At 39.1% G+C, this 25465-nt stretch overlaps 1 pseudogene; it reads right to left on the bottom strand.

Annotated features, from left to right (window-relative positions):
- Window positions 1-5234: 5234 nt before the first annotated feature.
- On the bottom strand, window positions 5235-6619 carry LOC109475355 (annotated as a pseudogene).
- Window positions 6620-25465: the final 18846 nt, after the last annotated feature.

The following is a 25465-nucleotide window of genomic DNA, read 5'->3' as shown; positions in this document are numbered from 1 at the left end:
AGTGCCCCCTGTGTGCTCAGTCCGGCAGATCTGTGACAGACCACTTTCTCAGTCAATGCCCCTTCCTTCCAGACAACGATAAACAGTTCATACTTCGCTCCAGACGAATCGAGATAACAGAGGACGATTCCACAGAGATCTGAACTCTGAACCAAAACGTCCAGCCTCACAGGCACATCAACCACGACACGAGGTGAACTGTATGATTTAACGGACAGTTATTCTACACACTTTGTACCCTATGCCGTTATTTTCTTATGTCCAAATCAATGATAACTGCAAAATTAGATCAATATAACTCTGTTTATGTGGAAAACCATGCACTGGTAATGTTATAGTACTGTTCAAGTTTACTCCATTGGCATGATATACCAAGTAAGATGTTATTTCCTAACTCCTCTGTTTTACAAGTCATAGATAGAAATGTTGAATGGCTCCAAAATATTCTAGATTAACATAGAACTTTGTATCTCATATTATAGCCGTTTTCATGAGATGGTAGACTGATTAAGTAGGACGACGACAACGTCATCATGTACTACTACAATAGAATTCTGTTTCCGTTCACTATATGCGTAGATTACTAGAAGACATATGTTACATCTTACGAAGAATAGAAAGAAGAAAGATGGATCACGCCACTATGTTATGTTTATTAGTATGACGTCACGGGTCACTTGATGCCCATCCCTGAGCCCGTGTGCTCATAGGTTGTGAATCCCCTCCATGGTTAGTCTTAAGATCTGACTCCATGTGTACAACCATGTCGTGATTAAATGCTGTTCGCATCCAAGTGCATCTCGCGTCCTCGATCCTTCGTAGTTGGTCCTTGGTCACTTAGTGACGCTGGTAGCATGTTGATAATTTCTAAAATTAGCAAAAAACTGTTCTGGGGTCCGCGCGGACGTCAGGTGTGCAGATTAATCAGTCCGGGAAGGTGTTCTCTTGAGGGTTAAATGTTGATTATAAGCTTATAAGCAAAACATTAGCGAATAGACTAGAACCTCTCTTGCCAAAGTTAATACATCCAGACCAAACTGGATTTATAAAAGGAAGACCAATATTCACCAATATAAGACATATTGCTGATACAATGGAGTACACAAAAATGTATAATTTGCCTGCCCTTGCCTTATTCATCGACTTTAAAAAAGCGTTCGATACAATTGAACGTAAAGTTATTATCAAAACTTTGGAAACAATGAATTTTGGAAAAAACTTCAATGACTGGGTCAAACTACTGTACAATAATGCAATTAGTTGTGTCATTAATAACGGCTTTTCTTCTCCATGGTTTGACGTAAGTAGAGGAGTAAGGCAAGGTGATCCTCTTTCAGCATATTTATTTAATTTAGTGATCGAAGTTGTAGCTTCTAGAATAAGGGCCGATCCCTGTGTTGAAGGTTTAACGATCTATGGCTGCAAGAGAAAACTATCCATGTATGCTGATGATTTGACTGATCTCGTCAAAGATGAAAACTCTGCTAAAAACTTACTAGACATTCTAGATAATTTTAAACTATGTAGTGGCCTGGAGGTCAGCAGAAAAAAAACAAAAGCTATGTGGATGGGATCCAGCAGACATAGGATTGATGAGCCTTTGCAGGTGTTGTGGCCACGGGGGCCTATATATGCACTGGGTACACATTTTTCATATAACCAGGAAGATTGCGATAAGTTGAACTTTGACGATCACCTTAAAAATATGGAGAAACTGCTAAATGTATGGAGGATAAGAGACCTAACTACAATCGGGAGAATTGTTTTGGTTAAAACACTTGGTATATCTAAACTTATTTATAACTGTACGGTTCTGCCGGTTCCTACTAGCTTTCCTGAGAAAGTAAATGGTTATATCTTTAAATTTATTTGGGATGAAAAAAAGCCAAAGGTAAAAATGAAGACAGTAATAGGAAAGAAAGACCAAGGTGGTCTAACAATGGTGGACTTTTCCATTAAATGTAAAGCCCTTAAGGCGTCATGGATTAAGAAACTTGAGAGAAGTGAAAGTTGTGCATATATCTTTACTAAGTGGGGAGGGAAATTACTATTTCAATGTAACTTTGATACAACATGTTTAGATCTATCTAATTTGCCGATGTTCTATTGTCAAGTACTGCAGTCTTGGCAGTCGATTGTGCAATCGATTCCCAAATCTAAAGATAATATATCTAAACAAATTATTTTGAATAATAGATTTATATTAGTAGGCCGGAAATCTGTATTGCACAACCGGTGGTGCCAAGCTGGTATTGTGAAAATATGTGATATTATTTCAAGCGATGGTAACTTCCTGACATTGGGGGAGCTGGCTCAGAAACATGAAATAACTTTTACACTTGTTGAAATGCTTAGATATTCTAGCCTGAAATCAGCTATCCCCAATGTTTGGAAAGATACAGTAAAAAAAGGATAAATTTGATGTTTCGGTCGAAGAAACCTTCGCTTTACAGACACTTTCTTGTAAACAGTTGTATGACATATTTTTAAAACAAACATTTGAAGCCCCAACGGGCCAAGACGAATTGTTAAAAACTGTTGAATACTTAAACTAGAGTTCCACGATCTCATACCTTCGCCAAATAATGTTAATCTTTTTGACTGACAAATTATACATTAGATAATTCCCCCCTGATTTAACAAATAAGAACCTAATTTTCATGAATTATATAATTTTATCATAATCTCAACCAAAAGACAGTCTTATATTAACAAACAATGCATTCTAGTATTTCCTAATAAATTATGCAAATGAGGTCCTGATTTGAATAAATGATGTTTAATGATGTTCACCTCAACTTAACTTTCAAATACCACAAGTATGAAATTCCAGGCAGTTATCATTACATAATTATAAAATTTTCGCATTAATTATGCAAATTAAGTCATTATTAACATAATCAATATCTGCCTGTGTTTCTCTCATTGTCAATTACCAATGTCACAAGCTTCAATTGTCTTATCATGGAATGCAGCTGATTTGTAGAATTTCCCCATAATTTATGCAAATTACATCCTATTTGCATAATTGTCACATAATTATATTAAGCATCACGTAAGCTACCTACATACCAAAAATCACGACGATCCGTCAACCGGTTCTTGAGTTATCCTCTTTTGAATATTTTCAAGAATATAGCCCTGCAGTTCCAGAGCAAGCCGCTAGGGGGCCCAAACTCACGCCACTTCTCCCCCAGCACAAGAGCTACCTACCACCCAAATTTCATCACCATAACATGTCTAGATCATGAGATATCAAAACCGGAAGTTCAGCTGCAGTACCATAACAAGCCGCTAGGGGGTCCAAAATCTAATCATTTCGAGGTCTCATCAAGAACCACCCACCTACCAAATATGAAGTCAATCCATTTAAGCGTTCTCAAGTTATCGTGTTTACAGACAGACAGACAGACAGACAGACACACACACACACACACACATACACGAACGCCACTGAAAACATAACCTTCTTGGCGAAGGTAACAACTTGAAACATGTGTACTTACTACCTTTCATGTGTACTAAGAATGTTTAACTACAGTATTTTCAGTATAAAATAATACATAGATATTTGCCGACAAATTGTTATCTAAAGAAAATCAAAGTTACAGACTCAGACAAATGTCCTTTTTGTAATAACAAACAAAACCTAAACCACTTATTTGTAGAGTGTATGTATGTTATTAGTTACTGGAACGACTTTTGTTCATGGTGGCTTGGAGCCTTTTCAGAACATATTGTATTAACGAAAACGGATATTTTGTATGGTAAAATTGAAAAGCAGGAAAAATATAGACAACTGAATAGATATCTACTATATGCGAAATATGCCATATTTAAGAACGCATTGTTGAAAAAAAAGCCTTATTTTTGCAACTCTTTATTCGATAATCGAGACCAACATTTTTTGTAATCCATTAATCTAGTATGTATCATTATATTTATATTAGGGGGGCTTGCCACAAGGTTATTGTTTACTGTATTTGTATGCTTATTACTTAATAAAAAAAATAAAAAAAAATAAAAAAAAAAATCTTTGGTCTAGGGATTACTTGGCGGAGTCACACAGCGTGGAGGAAAGCCTGGTTGTGTATGCGCAGAATTTCCTCTTGAGATCTGTTTTCTGCAGGCAGATAGGAGATTCGCTGTATTTCCAGTAGTGAGGTCAGAAGTTCCATCACAGGGGTAGAGGCTTTCCCGTGAAGTGCATTCATCAGCATGATCAGTGCTACGCGGAAGTCACATCCTCTCTTCACCTCCACACCAGAGTAGCCTTATAAACTTGTTTGATCTCATGGCAGATGTCAGCTGGCACATGCAGTGGCAGCTCATCAAACAAGTTTTGGATGTGGTGAGGGACATCATGGAGAGTCTCACATGGGAGCACTTCATACCTAGATGCAGAGTTTCTAATGATGTTTCAGGGCAGTTGAACTGCAAGGCAGGCGGGCGTTTGATGCCATGCAGTTCTTTCTTCAGGCACTCTTGCAAAGACTTAGCCTACATGGCTCTTGCTTCGTGTACGTCCAGGACGCCGCGAGAGGACAGGTCCTTTACCAGCTCATCTTTAGACAGCTAGTCTACTTCGGTTGTTCCGTCCATAGCCTTTTCCCAGGTCACCTCTCCATCTCTCAGTACCTGGATTCGGTCAGCAAGTGACTTGTACGGTATCCTGTATGTGTACTCAGTATCATCAAAGCGAGTGGCATGTGCTCCGCAAGGACACGGGAAATGTCCACCTCTCTGCTGCCCATCTTCAAACTCTCGTGCTGGGAGATCTCCCTTGAAGAAGCGCAGCTCATCGTTATACACATGGGTGGAGCCATTAATTTCGATGCGGAGGGGCAGGTCCATCTTCTCAAGACAAATGCGTCGCTCTGCACTGTAACACAGTTGATCAGAGTCACTTGAGCTGCACCGTGCGATCAGATACGTACGAGGTTTTTCAACATGTGACTGCACATTGATGTCTTCTCCATACAGTTCCTTGAATTCTTTAGATGTCAGGTGAATAGCAGGATCATATGTTGCACATACCATGTAGACCATGTGCCCATGGTTTGCGATTTGGCTCGAGTCTTCCCAGATGGTGATGGGTCGTGTGTGTTCAATTTTTTTTAGCTTGTTCCTCATGTTTGTGATACAATCCTCTTCCCTGTATTCTCCAAGCTCCCTTAGTCTGTTCTTGACATCATCTGCTGACATCTCGTCATACTCTTCTTCTGTCCTGATTCTCATGTATTTTTTCTGATCCTGAAGCATCCTAGTATCACCTCTTCCAAAGAGTACTTTCTTCCCTCAACCGTGAATGTTTTAACTTTCACTCCTCCACTTTCTTTGTCAATCACCATTTTCTCAAAGTTTTTTGGTACTATCCTCTCTCCAATAGGTATCTCCCGATCTTTGATCATCATTGATAGACTCTTCCTCATTTCTTTGGCTGATCGGGGTGTTGGCATGGACACATTTGCTGAGACAATGCGCTTCTTCTTTCTGCGAGGCCCTGGGGTGATGTTGGGGGACTTCCCTGCTGTCTTGAAGCGGTGTACATTGATCCCCTCTTGTATCAACCAGTCCTGAATCATCTGGCCATCGTTTTTGGCAGGTTCACTTTTCTTATTGTGGACACCCTTTTCCATGGCATACGCCCTCCAGTTCACCTCCTTTCCATCATGGCATGAAGTCACCTCTTCTTTGATACCGTCCCAGTCCCAGGTACCCCACTTTGTTGCTGCTCCAACCCTTCGCTTCTTCTTACATTTTCCAGAGGCCTCCTTAGCTGACCTCTCTCTTGTCCTCTTCTTTGCACTCTCAGTTGTCTCGAAGCCCATTACCATCCGGCGTTCCTCATACTATCAGACTCTTCTATCAGACATTCTATCAGACTCACGGGTTCCTTGATGTACAATGACATCGTTGTTGTGGTCTTGCCACACTTGTTCAATGTTCCATTTGATGCTGGCATGGATGCAACTGTTTTGAGTTGTTTCTTCTGTTGAGTGGTTTGCTGCTCAACTTCAAAGGCCTTTTGTACTTCTGGAACATGTACTAAGGCAGGGGCTAGTCACTTTCCAAAGAAAGTTTGGAATGATTTGTTCGCATGTCCGTACCACTGATTGGCAGCAGCCTTAATGTCTTTTGCCGAGATGTTCCATTCCTCATCAGTATTCACCAAAGGATTTTTGTCAAAGAATGCTGTTGCTGTTTTGTCCTTTAGGCGTCCGTTGAACAGTTTTGTCGTAGCTCGGTACCTGGCAAAGCAGCCCTTACACTGGAACTTCTGTCCATCTCTCTCACTCTAAAGTTGGTGACTTCTTTTCTGTTCTTCTGACAACTGTTTCCAGGCTTCTGGTGAGAATTGAGCAATGTACTTCCTCATGCCATCTCTCTCCTGGGTGTGCTTTGTTTTGTTCCAGTGTGTAAAAATATGGTCAATCTTGTCAACATTCCTCCGGAAGTTATTGTAGTTCAGTTCAAAGTCTTTGTGTCCCCGAAACTGGGCTTCATACTGTGCAAACCGGCTCTTTTTGTCAGCAGGGTGTACCGCTGTACCATCCTCACTTGTAAGAGATTTGTGTATTGCGACCCGAGCAAAGTTACACGTAATCACAGTAACCATTCTGATTTTGATCTAATACTCAAAACACCTGGAAGATGAAGATTGTACCATAAGTTTTTTTATAGTTTGATGTTTACATCTGGTCACAATACAGGCTATTAATAGTCAAAGGGGCATAATAATAATAATATATGACATTAGTACATGTACTGGTATCTGTTTTCTGATTTTTTTGTTCATAATTTTGTTCATCAAGACCATTTTGATTTGATTATATGGATCACATCCTCTGGGAACCCCAAAACTGATGTTTTGATGATAAAAAAAGTTTGGTCATAAAAAAAATGTTTAAATATATGTGGTTATGAAGGTAGAACAAATGACTAAAACACAGACTAAACAAGTATGGTGAAAAAATAAACTCTTGATTTTCATTACATTTTCTTCTTTTCCTTTGGAGTTGGCATTCTAATTGACATTAGTATCATTTGCCAATTTGTTGGAAATGGATGAAAATCCATGCGCGTGCATCATCATGGCCTAAGTTTGGCAATGTTGCCATGCATTTGCTCATTTTGCAGCTTCAATGTATGATTTACAGAGTGGTCACAAATATTTTGAGGGGTAAATGGACGATAATTGATGCGCGTGTGAATGTCATCTGTATATTCAAGTCAGTGTTGCCAAATAATTAGCAAAGGAGAGATGCCGCTGAAATCTCTTTTAGCTCTTGTAAAGGAAACTGTGTTCCAATTAAAATCCAGTCTATGAATTTTTAGGTTACTTTATAAAGAATGTGGACTATTTTATTCCCCAATTCACAGAAGAGGCAAAGCAGGCTAGATATTAAATTGTATGATTGGTAGAACCAGAACTTAGATACTGAGACCTGGTATGCATGTTCCTGAGAACCACACAGTATATAACAGGGCTCAGGGCAGCTTTTTAATATTGGCAGCTGAAGCTGCAGTTCTTCTGGATCCCCAGGACCTATAGATTTAAGCACTAGCTCCCATGGAGCTGGGCCGGCTAGCTACATTGTACTTGCTCCCTGACAACCCCCAGGAGGTAAAAATCTAGGTCCTCAGGAAAAACTGCTGGTGGTACTCGTATTACCAATCGATGTTGCATCTGTCTAGCATATTCTTTTTAATACAGTATCACTTTATCATAAATTATACTTCATCTTTAAAAAATCCTCAGGATACATGTTACCCTGCTATTTAGGTGATCTAGTAGTCTAACTCAGTATGTACTTGATTCTACTGATTCTACTCGGGCCCAAGCAACGTGGTCGGGTCTGCAGTCCTCAGGGTTACACAAACAGGTTCTCTTGACACATATTATACAGTCACAGTTCTTAGCAAGTTTGGAAAATTAGTACCCCCCCCCCGCGCTTAAAAACTGGGCCCCATGCAGTGTGTCATATCAATTTGTGCAATACACATAGCAGCCTGTGATATTTATTTATCAAATCATGCTGCATTTTGAAAAAAAAATTTCTTCTGTATTTTGTGTATTTCGACGGTGTCTTTCAGTAAAGTATCATAGACCGGTCATGATATAAATTCTTCCGTGCAGGTTTGAGCATGGCATGGATCTGCATGGGTTTCCTTTCATAATTTAAGAACTCGCACAGTAACAGTTTTTTTAATTTGTTTGAATACAGGACTTAAAAATGTTAAAATGATTATTAATGTCTTCTGTAGCTTTTTTGGGAAAATATATTCAACAATCAGCATTTTGGAATCTTTTGGCTGCTATGATAACATTATGGTTGAATGCCATATGCAATTTTGCATTATGACAGAGATAATGTTGTTTATAATTATCATTTTGATGGTGAATGCTTTTGAACAAATTTTTGTTGTTGCACAGTTACAGTGATCTGGTGTTTTCATTCAATCTGTTATTTCATGAAGTTAGGTAGCAGAGAGAAGTGAACCTTGAAGTCCTCATAATGTGTGAGTGGATGTCGTCACAAGTCAGTTTGGCCTTATTCAGATGAATCTAAGTTAATCTAATATGGTACATGTATATGATGTATTGTACTGTTTCAGTAGTATTTAGTATTCAAACACAAGCTTCACTATGCATACATGTACATGTAAGTCATATTTTCCCAGCAATTACCACAGTAACTATAGTATACTGTCTAGTAGTCTTTTCACTTGAATGCATGTATCAGTGGCAACTGGATAAGATCAATAAATGCCCCATTGGGTAAATTGTCTAATTTCTCTGATGTGAAACTAATCTTTTCACTGACCTATAGTAATGGTGCAAGCTGATTTGCAAGGTGATGACTCATGTATTATAAAACTTCTAATGTAAACAAAATGGTCACATCCCACAAGTTTTCCCCTTAAAATGTTGAAAAGGAATTGGTTGCAGAAATTAATCATTCCTCCAAGTTATTTGCAAGGAAGAGGGATTAAAAAGTTAAGCCCTGATTTACATAGGATCAATATGGCCACATCAATTTATTTCTTTTGTTCTCAGACATTTTGGCGTAAAGATTTAGCAGAATATAGAAGACTGGTAGGAAAACTTTAATATTGTGAACTCAATGTACAAGATGTAAATACATCTGCTACCAAGGTACTGAGCCTTCAAACTCCATTTCCATGGTCATATTTCAATATACCAGAATCAAGAATAAAGATGGTGTGGCCACATACAATGTATACATCTGAAACTGTTCAAACACTCAACTGAATAGTTTTGAATGTACTTACCACTTTGGTGGTGACTGCATTGCTGTAACCGTGGTATCAGCCTGACTGCAATTGTGCTGAAATTGGTGTTCTCGAACAGAAGAGGTGTGCGGCACGAATCCCAGAAAAGAACTAAATTTCTTCTTCTGCTCACACGCTTTTGTGCCACTTGTTGCCATTGTTCTGATTTGCATATATTTTTCTTACAATCACCCTCAAAGAAGTCTATGAGACATATATTACACTGAGTGGTTGTCTAGTCATACTAGTTTTGTGTATTTGAATTCATCCGAAGCTGGTGTGTTACGCCGAAAGGCGGTTATACCGGCTATACAGATACAGATACAGCCATGTTTGTTAGTTCTTGAAACAATCCAAGCCATATAACTGAGCTGCGTCTGGCACCCGTATAGCACTGCTGGGTCCAGGTGTGAACAAGATGTGAACTTGCCTATTGTTCTCCCTCAGGTAGTCTGGTACCCTGCTGTCAGGGACCAAGTCAACAAATTGATTGGCTATATTGTCCTCTTATCCAAACAAAGAGATTAGATTTCATCTTTGGAGAAGCCAAAACTTCAAATTTTGGGTTCTTATATTTGTTCGAAAGGCGCAACCATATGCAATGTTCTTGGCAGCCATAAAGGACATGTTGGGAAAGTATACAAGTTGCCCTACAATCTTTAGGTAGGGCCGTGGTTGTGCATATTTGCAGTTTTCTCCAAGGCATTCATGAATATTACAAATATGCCATTTTTGGCAATATTTTCAACATATTAAAGAATTACTTATAATGATTAGACCTGTAAGCATGGTACTAGCAGAATGTTATAGAGTTTTGTTTGCTGAATACATACATACCAAATTTATCCTAATAATATGTACCTGTGGCTTGCGCCGGGAGCCTAAAAGTGATAAAATGCAGTAGTGCTAATTATATGTATGATTTAATATTGATGAATTTTCCATGAAACCCATGTAGTCAGACTCAACCTTATGGATGTTGTGTTTCACCAGTTGTTGAAAGTTTTACAAGATAACCACTCAGTAACCATGTATTACACATGGAAGTTGAGACATTAGTTAATGAGGTCAAAGGGGCAGAATTGGTCTTAACGCAATTGAGTACTCAAAGCTGTGGAATGCTGTCGCGAAGCAAGTAAAAAATGCAAAACGTCGCTACTACAAACGAGAGGTCGACCAGTTAAAGTATTCCAATTCTGGCCAATGGTTCAAATCTATCAAAACACTCATTGGTATGGAGGGGGGAAAGGTGGATACCAGCAGAAATGACCCTACTACTTTACAGCATGAATGTGACAGTCTTGCCGAGCACTTTGCTTCCGTATGGAGAGAGGTTAATCGTGATGTCCCTGCAGCACGGTGTGTGGATAACAAGCTGTCAGAAAACGCTCTTCCAGTCTTCTCCATCGGTCAGATCAAGATGAAGCTACGTCAGTTGAACGGGAGGAAAGCTGCTGGGCCGGACAATATACCACCGTGGATCCTGAAACAGTTCTGCGAGGAGCTTGCCCCCGTTATATGTGATGTGTTTAACTCTTGTGTTAAGTACTACATCTTACCGCAGCCTTGGAAAGTGGCACGTGTCAAAGCCGTTCCGAAGACGTCAAGGCCACGCTTTCCTGATGAGTACCGTCAGATCTCTCTGGTGAGCTGTGTAAGCAAAGTGTTCGAGGGTCTTCTCCGTGACGCTTTGCTACAGGGCACTGCGAAGAGTTTGTCCCCAACTCAACACGGATTTATGGCAAAACGATCAACCGTTACAGCTCTTATTCACATACTGCAGTCTTGGTATGAGGTTCTTAATGCACAACCCAAGCTGGACATACACGCGGTATTCGTGGACTTTAGTGATACCATCAATCACGGACGGCTCCTGTCAACCTTGGCGGACATGGGTATCAGACAGCCATTATGGCGAATAATCAGTAGCTACCTAGAAGGTAGAACCCAGAGAGTAAAATGGGGTAGTTGTCTATCTAAACCTCACTCTGTTCTGTCAGGTGTTCCCCAAGGGGGGGGGGGGCTGTTATCCCCTTTGTTATTTGTAATATGTATCAACACATTGGATGTGTGTATGCCACAGTCTGTAACCCCTGTCAAATATGCTGATGACCTGACCAACTCAGAAATACTGATGGGGTCTCTGCCTTGGAAATCCCAAAGGGCTCTGAATTCTGTTTTTGAATGGGGTTCAGTGAATGGGGTCTCGCTTACAGTGAATGCTAAGAAAACCAAAGATATGGTAATCAGTGCTAGGAAAAAGGAAAATGTTCCCAATCCACCTCATCCCACAATAGCCGGCCAAGAGATTCAGCGGGTCACTGGTTTCAAACTACTGGGTGTTTTTATTACGTCTGATCTGACTTGGGACGCACACATCCATTATATGTTGTCAAAAGCTCGTCCGATCTAACCATAGCAAAGAAGGCTGGTCTAGCAACTGACATTCTCATTCGTATTTATCTGGCATTCATCCGCCCTTTGTTAGAATATGCGAGTCCAGTATGGGCAGGACTGCCTAAGCATCTGTCAGACATGCTTGAAAATGTCCAGAAGCGTTGCTGCAGGATTATAGGAATCCCTGCTGAATCCCTGCCTTCTCTGTCTTTTAGACGAGACCTTGCCACACTGAGAACTATCCGACATGTCTTGAATGACACTGACAACCCCCTGTATGACTTTGTATATCTCCCGCTTCAAAGCACCTATAACTTAAGGAGGAAACAGTCACGCTCCACATTCAGTAGAACGAAACGTGATGAACTGTCGTTCATACCACGTGCTTTGAAGATATTATCTCAGCATTCTACATAGTGGTATATTGATTTTATATAAATATTCTGTAAATATGGCTCTTTTAATTTTTACGATTGTATTATATGTATTCTGTAAATTGATGATCAATGACCAGATTTTAATATTATATCTCTGTCATTTTAAGTTATTGGATAGTCCATGATATGTGCAGTGTTTGTGAAAATTCGACATATTTCATGTACCATATGATTGTGTGACATGACAGTCGATTTTCTAAAATAAACTGAAACTGAAATTCTTTGTTTTGTGGGAGCTGAAGCATACATTGGAAAATTTGGAGTATTGTTTGCGTTTAGTATGTTGCTGTGCCTGTTTAACATTTGAGTCGTAATGTTGTCGAAACAGACAGTATCGAAAAATAAGCGAACAAGATGTTTTAAAAAGATGTAGACCTCATCGTGGAAGTAGACTTCCGATGTTCATCAGTTATAGGCTGACACTCACTGTCTATCACAATGACCAGTTCAACTAGTGATAGAATGGGAATCAGTGATTAGCCAATATGAGAGTGACAAATACTGTTCGTTAAGATTTGATTTATCTTATATTTTAACGGAGCAAGGTGGGGCTATGGGATCGACTGGATTTTTTTATAAACAGTACCTGTCTGACAGCTGTCTCCAGTCCATCCAGGTGTGCATTGGCAGCTGTAACCGCTCACGTGATCGATGCAGGTGGCGTTCTTGGGACAGGGCGAGCTGTAACACTCGTCTATATCTAAAATACAGGTTTTTGGGGTCAGAACAGATGAGTATAAAATCTAGAATTTGGAAATATTAGACTTCCAGGGTTTTTTTTTTTGGATACGTAAATATATTTGAACCGTATTCTATGATCGAAGGGAAAGACGCGATTGGATTTATAGTTAAATTGATTTTTACTCATACTGTTGTATTGAAAGTCATGTTCAGTAATACACCATAATTCATGTTTCATACAATAATTACACAGTACATAATATTCATTTTAGACCAATAGACTATGTGTGCGGATCTAGTCTTTTTAGCAGAGAAGCGACCCAGGTAGTGTGCTAACGCTTAAAAGGCTGTCATCAATTAAATCTTGTGAAAAAGCATTATTTCATTAGTCAATGTTTCAACTAGTGTCACTGACGAAGGTAGTGCATGCTACCTGAAACGCCTGGCCGTTTCCAAGATCATATACAGTTGCCTGAGTAACTGTTTTATTTGGGGGGGGGGTTTAAAACAAGATCGCCTGCTCGTGTTAACCATACAAGATGTAATTTTCGGATATCATCTTTCTGATGTAAGATTTAACTGATGTTGGTTGGAAAAAAAAATCTCATCTGTAAGTTTAAATATGGATGTATGGATATAGTCTCCCTGTTTAAGTTCTAAGCTTATTAAGAAACGTATGAAAAATTGTAATCACTGCATATTATGTTACTCTCTCTCTCTCTCTCGGCTTGGCTTCGAGACGAAGATTATGAAGGAGCTTTTCTTCGCTGGTAGGCCCTCTGATGGCTGAGTAGTCCGATTATGTTAGTAGTGTGTACTTAATATGTACTTGTACTGTATGAACAACGATAAAGTTTTTAAAGAACTAGCTCGCCTGTTTTGCAGTGCACGCCGGTCCAGCCGGGGTCACATCGGCAGGTGTAGTGGTCCGGCTGGTCCTCACACGTTCCGTGTAGACAGGGGGAACTCAGACACTCATCTATCATGTCTGAAAAATGTGTACATATTGTAGAATATAAGTATCCAGCTAGATATATTCTATGGCAAAGTTATGGTGTATAAGACCTGGGCCCCAAGGCTAATGGCGAAATTATACTGTAATAAATCTATTTTTTTCCTTTTGTTTCAAGGGTCAAGCAGTTAGAAAATCTTGCACAGAACATGCAGCAGGTAAGCTTGTGCTAAGAAGGAAGAAGAATGTACAAATATTTGACAAAATGTGATTTAAATGTGTCAGGTGAAAATTGTTGTGTCAGTAGCAAAGTGTGCACATGTACATTGTATTTTTTCAGTCAAGGAATGACTAATTACAATGTGTGATTTCTGTGATCTATATGTTTCTGCAAGGAGGTTATAGGCCCTTGGTTTCTTCTCAGCTTTTAAATCTTACTCTCCTTTTTCTATCCTCCAGATGGGACCTCTCCTAGGGAAGGAAGCAGAACTTGGTACAGGAGAAACGGACCGGGGAGGAGCCAACCATCTGCTGAAGGATACAGCACATGGTATATATATATGGTATATAATTGTGTAAATCATTGTATATACAAGTCATGTAAAGCTTATCAAATATCAACTAGAGTTCCGCGATCTCATACCTTCGCCAAATAATGTTAATCTTTATGGCTGACAAATATAGATGATTCCCCCTGGTTGTGCAGATAGGATCCTCATTTCCATGAATTATATCAGTCTTCATCATATTCTCAACCAAAAGACAGTCTTATATTAACAAACGATGCCATTCTATTATTTCCTCATACATTATGCAAATAAGGTCCTGATTTAAATACATTATGTTTAATGGTGTTTACCTTCACTGAACTTTCAAATACCACAAGTATGAAATTCCAGGCAGTTATCATTTCAAAATTATAACATTTTCTCATTAATTATGCAAATTAAGTCCCCATTTACATGATCAATATCTGCCTGTGTTTTTCCCCTTCTCAATTACCAATCTCACAAGCTTCAATAGTCCTATTATGGAATGCAGCTGATTTATAGAATATCCCCATAAATTATGCAAATCACATCCACCTTTGCATAATTATCACATAATCATATCAAGCATCACGTAAGCTACCTACATACCAAAAATCACGACGATCTGTCAACCGGTTCTTGTGTTATCCTCTTTTAAATATTTTCAAACAGATAGCCCTGCAATTTCAGAGCAAGCCGCTAGGGGACCCAAACTGACGTCACTTCTCCCCCAGCACAAGAACTACCTACCATCCATGTTTCGTCACCCTAGCATGTCTAGATCATGAGATATTAAAATCGGAAGTTCAGCTGCAGTACCATAACAAGCCGCCAGGGGGCCCAAAATCTAATCAGTTCGAGCTCTCATCAAGACCTATCTACATACCAAATATCAAGATAATTCATCCAAGCTTTCTCGAGTTATGCTTTTGACAGAAAGACACACACACAGACAGACACACGGCCAGGAAAACATAACCTTCTCCAATTCTTGGCGAAGGTAATAATATATGTAGTGCCATAGTAAATGTAAGGTATACAGGTATAATTATGCCAACCATGTATAGATTATTCAATATAAATATAGTAGTCTCATAGTGTATACAAGTGGTGCATAGCATATTCACCATCTGATATTTGTAGTGGCATAGTACATGCATGATATATAATCACGTCAATCATATGTTGATTATTTCATATATAAATGTAGTGTTTTATAGTATATGCAAGTCATGTACATCTTATTCAATATTTATGTGTAGTGTCATAGTGTATTTAATGTATAGTTCAATATGTATATATGCATAGTTTTATAGTATTATAACTATATCAAGATATAGTTATATCGTCATGTATAGTTTCCTTTTCTTTGCAATTAGACCTTCAAAATGTATCAAATCTCATCATTGTTAGTATTTGCATACCTGCAATAAGATTGTGAGATAAGAGTGATGTGAAATTCTGTAAGTAAAGCTGTCGAGATTCAAAGTGCTTGTTCTTGCATCTTTGTTCTTAATTACATAGCTGCTATATAATTCATTTGAAAATATTCCAGTTTTGCACTGGGGTAAGTTTGGAATAGTCCACTTTTGCGTAGGAGAGAGATGGACTGAAATATGCTTTATTTGCTCCAAAGCAAATGTCGGCCTTTCTATGGAGGTATTGTTTTTGGCGCGTCTGTGTGTGTGTCTGTGTTTCCGCACACTTGTAGTCAGCATAACTTCATATAATAACGCCTTTGGATTGTGATGATATTTAGTATGCTGGTAGGTCTTAGGATGCCAAAGGTCAAGGTGAAATATGGGCCTCCTGGTGAATGACCTTGGTACTGCAGCAGAATTTCCGGTTTCTGTATCTGTACAGCCGGTATAACCGCCTTTCGGCGTAACACACCAGCTTCGCAGGCACGCGGCGCGGCGGCAGCTGGCTACATTACACCGATCGACTTGAACATCTAACTCTAAACTTTGTTTAAAGCTATTTAGTGACAATGCCCCTACTGTACTTGGTGACAGCGAGTTCCATTCTGCGATAGTTCTAGGAAAGAATGAATTCTTGAACGCCTCAATCCTTGGTTGATAACTCTGGTACTTGAAGGCATGGCTATTTCTTGTTCTCTTCTGGGCTAGTATTAGGTACTTAGTAATTGGGACGTCCACCAGTTTATTAGTCATTTTGTACATCATGCATAGTCTGGACATTTTTCTTCTGTCTTCCGGTGACACCCACTGTAAGTTACTTTTCATTTCCGTGACACTAGCACCTCTTTCGTAGTTGTTCATGCAGAATCTTGCAGCTTGATTCTGTACCCTTTCCAGTTTATCTTTGTCTTTCTTTGTATATGGATCCCATACTGTCACGGCATATTCTAGGTTCGGTCTTACAAGTGACGTGTATGCAAGTGATTTTACTCTAGTTGGGCATGCCCACAGATTACGTTTGATCACTCCCAATGTCTGTTTAGCCTTAGTTGTGATATTGCTAACATGTGCACCCCACTTCAGACCGCTTGTCAATGTGACGCCCAGGTACGGATGGGTTTTTGTGGTAGTTAGAGCCTGACCACAAAACTGGTAGCTAGTTTCATGTGGTATTCGTTTGTTCGTTATGTGCATAATGTAGCATTTTTCGGGATTAAACTGCATGAGCCATTGTCTTTGCCATTCTTCCAGAGTGTTCAGATTTATTTATCTTTTGTCCTGAACATGCTATGGTCTTGATTTTTAGGTGACAGATAGATTGTTCTGTCAGGAATAAGTGGTGTGGGTTTGGCCCCTCTAGCAGCTTGTTCTGGAACTGCAAGGGACTTTTGGGCGAAATCTTTAAAAGCCAATAAGTCCAGATAGGAACAACATATTTTCATCATTTTTGGTAGGTAGGTAGCTGAGAGAGAGATGTACATAATTAAATGCAAATTATGCAAATGAGGACTTTATTTGCATAATTAATGAGGAAATTCTATAATTAGTGTTTTACATTATAGTACTTTCATACATGTAATGTATGTAATCTATGGCAGATGGAACATCACCAGATACCAAATATGCAAATTATGATCTAATTTGCAAGATTAATGCGAAAATTATATGACTCCTAAGTGGTGAATGATGGGAATTTCATACTTGGTACATTTGTTAGTTAATAAAAAGTTAACATGCATTTATTATGTTAATGTGGAAGTCATTTGCATAATTAAAGAAGAAATTTACATTTACATGTCAAGCCCATATTTCATGGAGGTATGAGATTTCGGAACTCTTGTTCTTTTTATTTCCTCTTAAATGACATTTGAAAACTTCATGACTTATTCTGAATCTCTCTAAGGTGTAAATATTTTTGTAGTACACGTACGTGCATGTATACTGGCACTTAATATTCACATTTAAATCATAAGATTATGAGCTGAAGCACTAGCTGTGTAACAAACAACATGTGGACTAGTTTGACTGTCGTTGGATATGCCCAAGGACAAGAACCGATTACGGACTTACTACACAAAAAAAAAAAAACATGTCACATACCCCTTTTCTTTCCAAACCACCTAAAACCTCCATAGATTGCAGAATCTGTGCTGCAAAGTGAATGAAACATTGCCATCATGCATCATCAAATGTCAGCCTCCATGTTATATGGACACAAAGAAAGTGAACTCTTTTTTCCTTAAATGATTAGGCCACACAAATTTAATTTCCTGGTTAACAGATTTACCCGTTTTTTCTGATTTGCAAAAAAAAAAGAATTAGCTGCAAAATGCTCATATTTTGCAAAATGCTCATATTTTGCCCTGAACAGTTGAAAACAGTCCTTTTCGTCCTAGTTGTTACAGTTATTCCATCTTTCAATGGAGTGGTATCATTAAAAGTTCAAAATTCATTGTTTAAATTTGGACCAGCCTGGTGTGTTGACTTCATGGCTCCTATCGTACCATTTTGGGCCATAATAGGATGCCAAGGCCTGTTTTTATTTTTTTTTATTTTTTTTTCTCCCGCCTGCTTCATTATTTTTCTACAAATATCTGTTAACCAAGAAATTAAATTGGTGTGGCCTTAGGTCATAACATTTTTCATTTCGAACTCTAGAAAGATTTGATTGCGATCTTACCAATGTTGGGATAACACTAGATCGTTTGAAATTTACAAGTATGTACTGTATAGCAGACCCCCACCCCAATTTACCTAGATAAAGTGCTGAAAGCGGTCCATGTACAATATAATAATGTATAATTAGCCAAATTGTAAATGATATGACTGCTACATGTGTACATCCACATACATTCACACAAACAACTACAATCCACAAAGCTTCAAAACAAAGGTCCACCGCCATCTCCTGGCATAACCACATTATACATACTTACTAATAAATAAGCACCTCTAGCTCTTTGCCTAGAAGTGGCCAAATTTGGCCTTGCATGCATTGAGCGAAACCGTTGAAAAAACATGTATATAAGACAAAAATTGATGAATACAGTAATTATTATCCATTCAGAACATTTAAATGTTCAGGATATAATTTTATGTTAAAAAATGTGTAATGCTATTTGTTTGAATTGGCCAGTCAATTTTACACTTAGTTGCCAAATCTAAGACCACAGCAAGTAATTTTTATTGATGACATCAGCACCCACATTAAGTTTTGCCTGATTTTGGAAAAAGAATTGTTGCCTTCTATCTGACAGTGGTCAACATGCTGAAAATGGGCAGATATCTGATGCCATGCCGGGATGCCATGCCGGAAGGTGAATGGCAGATAACTTTGAAGAGAGGAGACAAGAAAAGACTCTAATTTAAAATTTGTTTCTTACTTTGATGCAGTGATATGTGATGCTGGCTGTGTATATGTGATTTTCGCGCTGAATCCAACCGATTTGTATAATGTTTAAGTCAAAATTTTAGATGTAGGAACCTTGCATGTTTTTTTGGCCTGCCTTGTTTTTTTCGCCCACTTGCATTAGATTTGGAGTCTGTGGAGGATGTCATCCAGAAAATTTATTTGCTGTGGCCTAAAGTATCACACAGTATTAACATGGAATACTGTCAGAGTTGTATGTTTCAACTCGTGCTATTCTTTATTGTATTTAATTTGTTGGTTTTTAGATTTTCCTGAAAAAACATTCCAACAGGTTTATTCAAATTTCATTCATGAAAGGAAAAGATGTCATCGACAACATGTCATCAAAGATATTATTTCTTTCATGAGATTTCTTGTATGTGCCCGGCTCTTGAGACTGTAAAATTGCTGTTGAAGGTATGCCATGCTAATAAATAAGAGCTGTTGTGGCTTACATTCTACTTTAGAAGATATAAGTGTACACCCACCATTTGTACTGTGTACTGTAATTTACCTTGTATTCGAGGTAGCAAAATTTTGCGGCCCAAGAAAACTGGACATATTTGCGTGGTGGTGGCAGGTGCGGAAGAAAGAAGTTGGCAAATAATCTGTGGTATAGAAATGACTGCGAATACCAAGAGTATAAAGCGATTTACAGTATTTGAACATAGCTCAGGGAGCACTACATTGAGTTTTTTTGACAAAGCTTATTGAATTAGTAATGTACAAGTACATACAGTAGTAAATGGAGGTAAAGTATCTCATAGTAGATGTCCAATATATAAATATCCAAGCAAGGGATGATGTGAAAGTTTAACAGGATTATACGTAAATATTATGTACTAGTGGTGTCCAAAAAGAGTTTCATTATTTTAGATAAGAAATTTGTCATTGAAATCAATATGATACGTGTTTCTTATTTATGTTTTGTGCCTGTTGAAATATTTTGCAAGTTGTCTTTCACTTGTGAGTTTGAGGTGAAATTCAAGTTTAGTCACTTGAGTCTTTGGCTTCACATTTAAGTAGTTTCACCACCATCATAACAGTACTATACAGGCTTGGAAATTTTTGAGCAACAGTAGATTTATTATGTTTACCGAAGGAAACCATATTGGTTTTGGTCAGTTCTTCTTCTCCAAACAGTGACCTATGACCTGACAAATGACATGATTTATTGACGTCTTCTGAGATGTAACCAAAACGGGTTCAGGGAAGGAAGGTCGACAGTTGGTCATGTTCTTGCACTACGAAGACTGATTGAGGGCATAAAGAGTCACAACCTACCTGCCATAATCACCTTCATAGATTTTAAAAAGGCGTTCGATACCATCCACAGGGGCAAGATGTTGAGGATCTTGAACGCCTACGGCATCCCAGAGCAGATCGTCCACGCCATCGGCAGTCTCTATGAGGGCACAATGGCAAAAGTGGTAACTCCAGACGGGGACACCAGGCCTTTTGAGATTCAAGCTGGAGTCCTGCAGGGAGACACCCTGGCACCGTACCTGTTTGTGCTAGTGCTAGACTATGCACTCAGGGTGGCCATAGAAGGGAGAGAAGAGGAGCTGGGCTTCCAACTGGTGAAGAGGAGGAGTAGGAGGATTGGGCCAAAGGTTGTGACTGACCTAGACTTTGCGGACGACATCGCCCTCCTTTCGGAAGAAGTCCACCAAGCCCAACAGCTACTCCGGAACGTGGAGACCTCAGTTGCAAGGGTTGGCCTACAGATGAACGCGGGGAAAACCAAGTTCATGGCCTACAACCAGCAGTCACCGGTTTGTTTGAAGACCACAGATGGATCCACTCTTGAGAAAGTGGAGGACTTCAAGTATCTTGGGTCCCACATGGAAAGCACTGCCAAGGACATCAACTCCCGCAAGGCAGCGGCGTGGAGAGCCTGCAACAAGATGGACAAGATCTGGAAGTCAGACCTGTCAAGCAAGCTCAAGACACGCCTCTTCCTCTCAACGGTGGAGTCGGTACTCCTGTACGGCTGTGAAGCGTGGACTGTGACTCCCAAACTGGAAAAGCAACTGGATGGCTGCTACACAAGGATGCTGAGGCGTGTCCATAATGTACACTGGGAACAACATCTGACAAACAAAGAGCTCTATGCTGGTCTCCCAAAACTGTCGACAAAAATACGAGCTAGGCGACTGCGGTTTGCTGGCCACACACTAAGGAACTGCAGGGAGATAGCCTCGAACCTTGTCCTGTGGTCCCCAGGACACGGGGGAAGGAGGCCGGGAAGACCACCCCTCACCTACCCAGATGTGCTGAGAAGGGACGTTGGCCTTCGGGCCGAAGACATGGGGAAGGTGATGGAGGACAGAGACTACTGGGCAGCCATTGTGGTTCGGGTGGCAGAGGAAGAGTGGCACCCGACTTAAGTCAAGTCAAGTCATTGACGTCTGTCACCATGGTGACTGGTGTTGGGTTACATAATGTTGCAATTTCATGGTCTGCTCTGCTCCTGTCATCATATACTAGTAGTACTTGTATGTGAATGTGTTTGAATAACAATTAACAGACCAGACCATGTCTAAAGGTAAACATTATGCATTTGTTGATGTTTATTTTATCATTGCACTCTTATTTGAACCCATCATACTAAAGCCTGTACTTTATTTGTAAAATCCTCGTGAGAAGTTTGGCAGAATGTACTGTGCCTGCGCAAAACTCAGCTTTCTCCGATTTTCGTTGGATATTTGGTGAATGTTACATCACACTTTTGCCAATTGTAGGCAATACATTTTTCAGCGTAACATTTTGGAAACTATATACTGTTATCGATAGCAAAGTTCTTTTTTCACAACCATTTATTTTTCATGAGCCAACGTTTCGATGACCGTCTGTCATCTTCATCAGGGCAATTCTGACTGGTTTACTGTGCACTGACGCTAAATATTACCTAGTGCATAGTGCACTAAAAATATTACATAGTTCACAGTGCACTGTTACTTGGTTCACAGTGCACTCAGACTAGTTTTTACTGTTAACAATGGATTTCGGAACGTAGTGCAATTGTGACATACATACTAGGCATTGTTACATCATAGGGACATGCGGTTCCAAATGTAAAGTGTTTCTATAAATAGTATAGACTTTGTTTACTAACAATACTGAGCTATCACATTCCCAAATAGAAATTATCAGAAGTATTGTCACATACGTGTTGTTACAAAATGTATTAGTTGTAAACGATAATAAAACAATGTCAGTTATTAAGAATGTGATCCCAAACTGACATTATTTTATTATAAACTAGAAAGGCCAATATTTGCTTTGGAGCAAATACAGCGATGGGTTCACCACATTTTACGACATGGCAGGGAAAGAATGAGAAACACAAGGGAAAACAATGATTTACATTGATATAACTATAATATGAAGTAACATACGACTAAAACAACAGTTGGATAGCTATTCCCTACTTTATTGGTTAGGATTTTTAATTGCATAATGCAAACTGTTGATTTTCAAAATAAATAAAAAAACGTTCATGCCCCGCATTCCAATGCTGGAGCAGAAAAGCTTGAAATACCTACCAAAACACTTGAATACAGACATACTGTCAGTATGGAAATGCTCTGTGCAGGTGTTAATCAAGTTAAATCCCTACAGCCAATCAGATAGAAATGCTCTGTGCAGGTGGAAATGCTCTGTGCAGGTGTTAATCAAGTTAAATCCCAATAGCCAATCAGCAAGAAGAATAGAGGAAAGCTGCATGCCTATTGGTTGATGCCCTGCATTCCATTGTGATGACTCATACCCAAACGTGGTAAACATGGCACACTAACACAGTAATACATTTGCTATAACACAGTCAAAAAACTCAAATAAAACCATTCTAAAAGCCTGTATCACAAAAATTTAAAAAACGCCTAGGGGTATTTGCCCACTGTACCAAATTTCAGGACCTTAGGACCTAAAATGAAGAAGCTGAATCCATTTAAAAAATGGCAGGAGAAGAAGGAGGAGGAGGAGGAGGAGAAGGAGAAGAAACACCAGAAAAAGCAATATGGTTTCACCTCACCACTTCGTGGTGTGGTGAACCCATAATAACTGACATGTTGGAAGTGGCGTAGTGGGTGCATATGTAGTAAAATTGCTGTAGGGGGTGGCTGGACAAAATAAGGAATTGAGCTAAGACCCCATTGTTATATGTATATGCGTCGTGTGGCGCAACAGCAGGGTGTACGCCTGGAGGTCCGGGGTTTCGACCCCTGTCATACATGTATGTCACTGTGTCCTTGATAAAGGCACATTGTAGCCTCCACCAGGCGTCAGGAGGCGGCTGGAAAGATTAGAATTCGGCCAAATAATAGAGATAGCTTGCAAGGCAAGACGAACTCCTCTGGCATGCTATCTCTCTTATTTGGCCGAATTCTACTATTTCCGGCCGCCCCAAGAAGCCTGGTAATTGGCCTCTTGTTTGGCCGATTTCTACCCTTTCCAGCCCCTTCCCAAAGCCTGGTAGAGGCTAGGCACTTTGCACGCTTTTGAAGATGAGTAACTATTTTTGAAAACTGAGGGAGGGGTCCGGCTGGTTACGGCATTAAGAACCTCCTTGTATACTTGTACGGTAATAGATATCAAGCGTTGAGACGAACGGGAACGAGAGGACGGCGTATTCGAACAACACAGGAGAGCTCAAGGTTAATCAAACAGTGGAAGTACAATATTTTAAATCTACCTCCATGCTCAAACGAAGTCAATAGAACTGGCAGTGAAAAACAACACCGTGCGAGGTGTTCGAGACGCAACCGTACATAGTAGATGAGTGTCCAGGTCTTAGAGTGAAGCGTACGAATTTGGAAAATACAAGCGAACAATGTACGGCTATGAGAGGAGTTGACGGTACTCTGATGAGAACAAAGACGAACAAGGTCAAAACTATAAAAGTATTAGAAATTTGATGGATGCAGATGGTGGTCTCACGGTAGGAGACGGAAGCCAGCGACGGGAAGAAACGGGTAAGTAATGTTTGAAATTTCGTCCTCGTTCAGGTAATGTTGTTCAGTCTGTCACTTTGGTGACGAGGAACAACACAGGACACTGGCAGAACTTACTTAAAGTCGATGAGTTGTTTTTTTAAATATTAATGTCATTGCGTACTGCTGACAATAAGCGGCCTTACACCAGACTAATGAGAGCGTGTTTTCAGACGAGTAACACAGGACACTGGCAGAACTTAGGTGATGAGTTTTTTAAAATATTAATGCCAGTGCGTACTGCTGACAATAAGCGGTCTTATTACACCAGAATAATGAGAGCGTGTTTTCAGACGAGTAACACAGGACACTGGCAGAACTTAGGTGATGAGTTTTTTTTAAATATTAATGCCAGTGCGTACTGCTGACAATAAGCGGTCTTATTACACCAGAATAATGAGAGCATGTTTTCAGACGAGTAACACAGGACACTGGCAGAACTTGATGATGAGTTTTTTTTTAAATATTAATGTCATTGCGTACTGCTGACAATAAGCGGTCTTACAGTGGAATAATGAGAGCGTGTTTTCAGACGAGTAACACAGGTGCACTACAAAAAATGTTTTTTCTTGTTTTTCTTAATAATAAATATTTTCTTAATTCGTGGACAAATTTTCTCACACAAAGAAATTTTAAGACTGAAGACGGATGAGTAAGAAAAAATTTCTTCAAGTGAATTCTCCCACGAAGAACTTTTTTCTAATTTTTCTTCAGTGAAGAAATTCTTTCTAAAAACGGTAATTGCCTTCAAGAATTTCTAGAATTTCAAGTTTAAATTTCTTGATCTTCATGTCTAGCAAGATGTTTTTCTTGATTGTCTAAGAAATACTAGAATTTATTTCTGCCCTTTCTTGTATTTCTTCTGATAAGAAAAAGCAAGAAAATCAAGATATCAAAAAACAAGTAATGGTTAGAATAACATTCTTATACATTCTTGTCTTTCTTATCTAGAAACTTAAGAGAGGCATTTTTGAGTTTTCTTGGTAATGTTTAAGAAAATACAAGAAGCTGTTTCTTTCTTTTCTTGTATTTTCTTCAGGTAAGGAAAATAAGAAAAATCAAGATCTTGCTAAACACGTAACACTAGAATGACATTCTTAAATGTTCTTGTTTTTCTGATGTAGAAACTCTGAGAAAGGTATACTTCTCAGTTTTCTTGGCAATGTTAAGAAAATTCAAGAAGTTGTTTCTTGCCTTTCTTGAGATATACCACAAAGAAAATCTAGAAAATCAAGATATTTTAGTTATAAGACATGTTCAAGTCATGATTAGAATACCAGTCTTCTTTTTCATTGTAAAGAAATTTTTAGAAAGGCAATTCTTGTTTTTCTTGTTTATGTTCAAGAA

This window comes from Branchiostoma belcheri, unplaced genomic scaffold, assembly GCF_001625305.1.
Source record: "Branchiostoma belcheri isolate BF01 breed outbred unplaced genomic scaffold, Haploidv18h27 scaffold103, whole genome shotgun sequence".
In the NCBI taxonomy this organism is placed as follows: Eukaryota; Metazoa; Chordata; class Leptocardii; order Amphioxiformes; family Branchiostomatidae; genus Branchiostoma; species Branchiostoma belcheri.
This window is presented reverse-complemented; position numbering and strand designations above follow the sequence as displayed.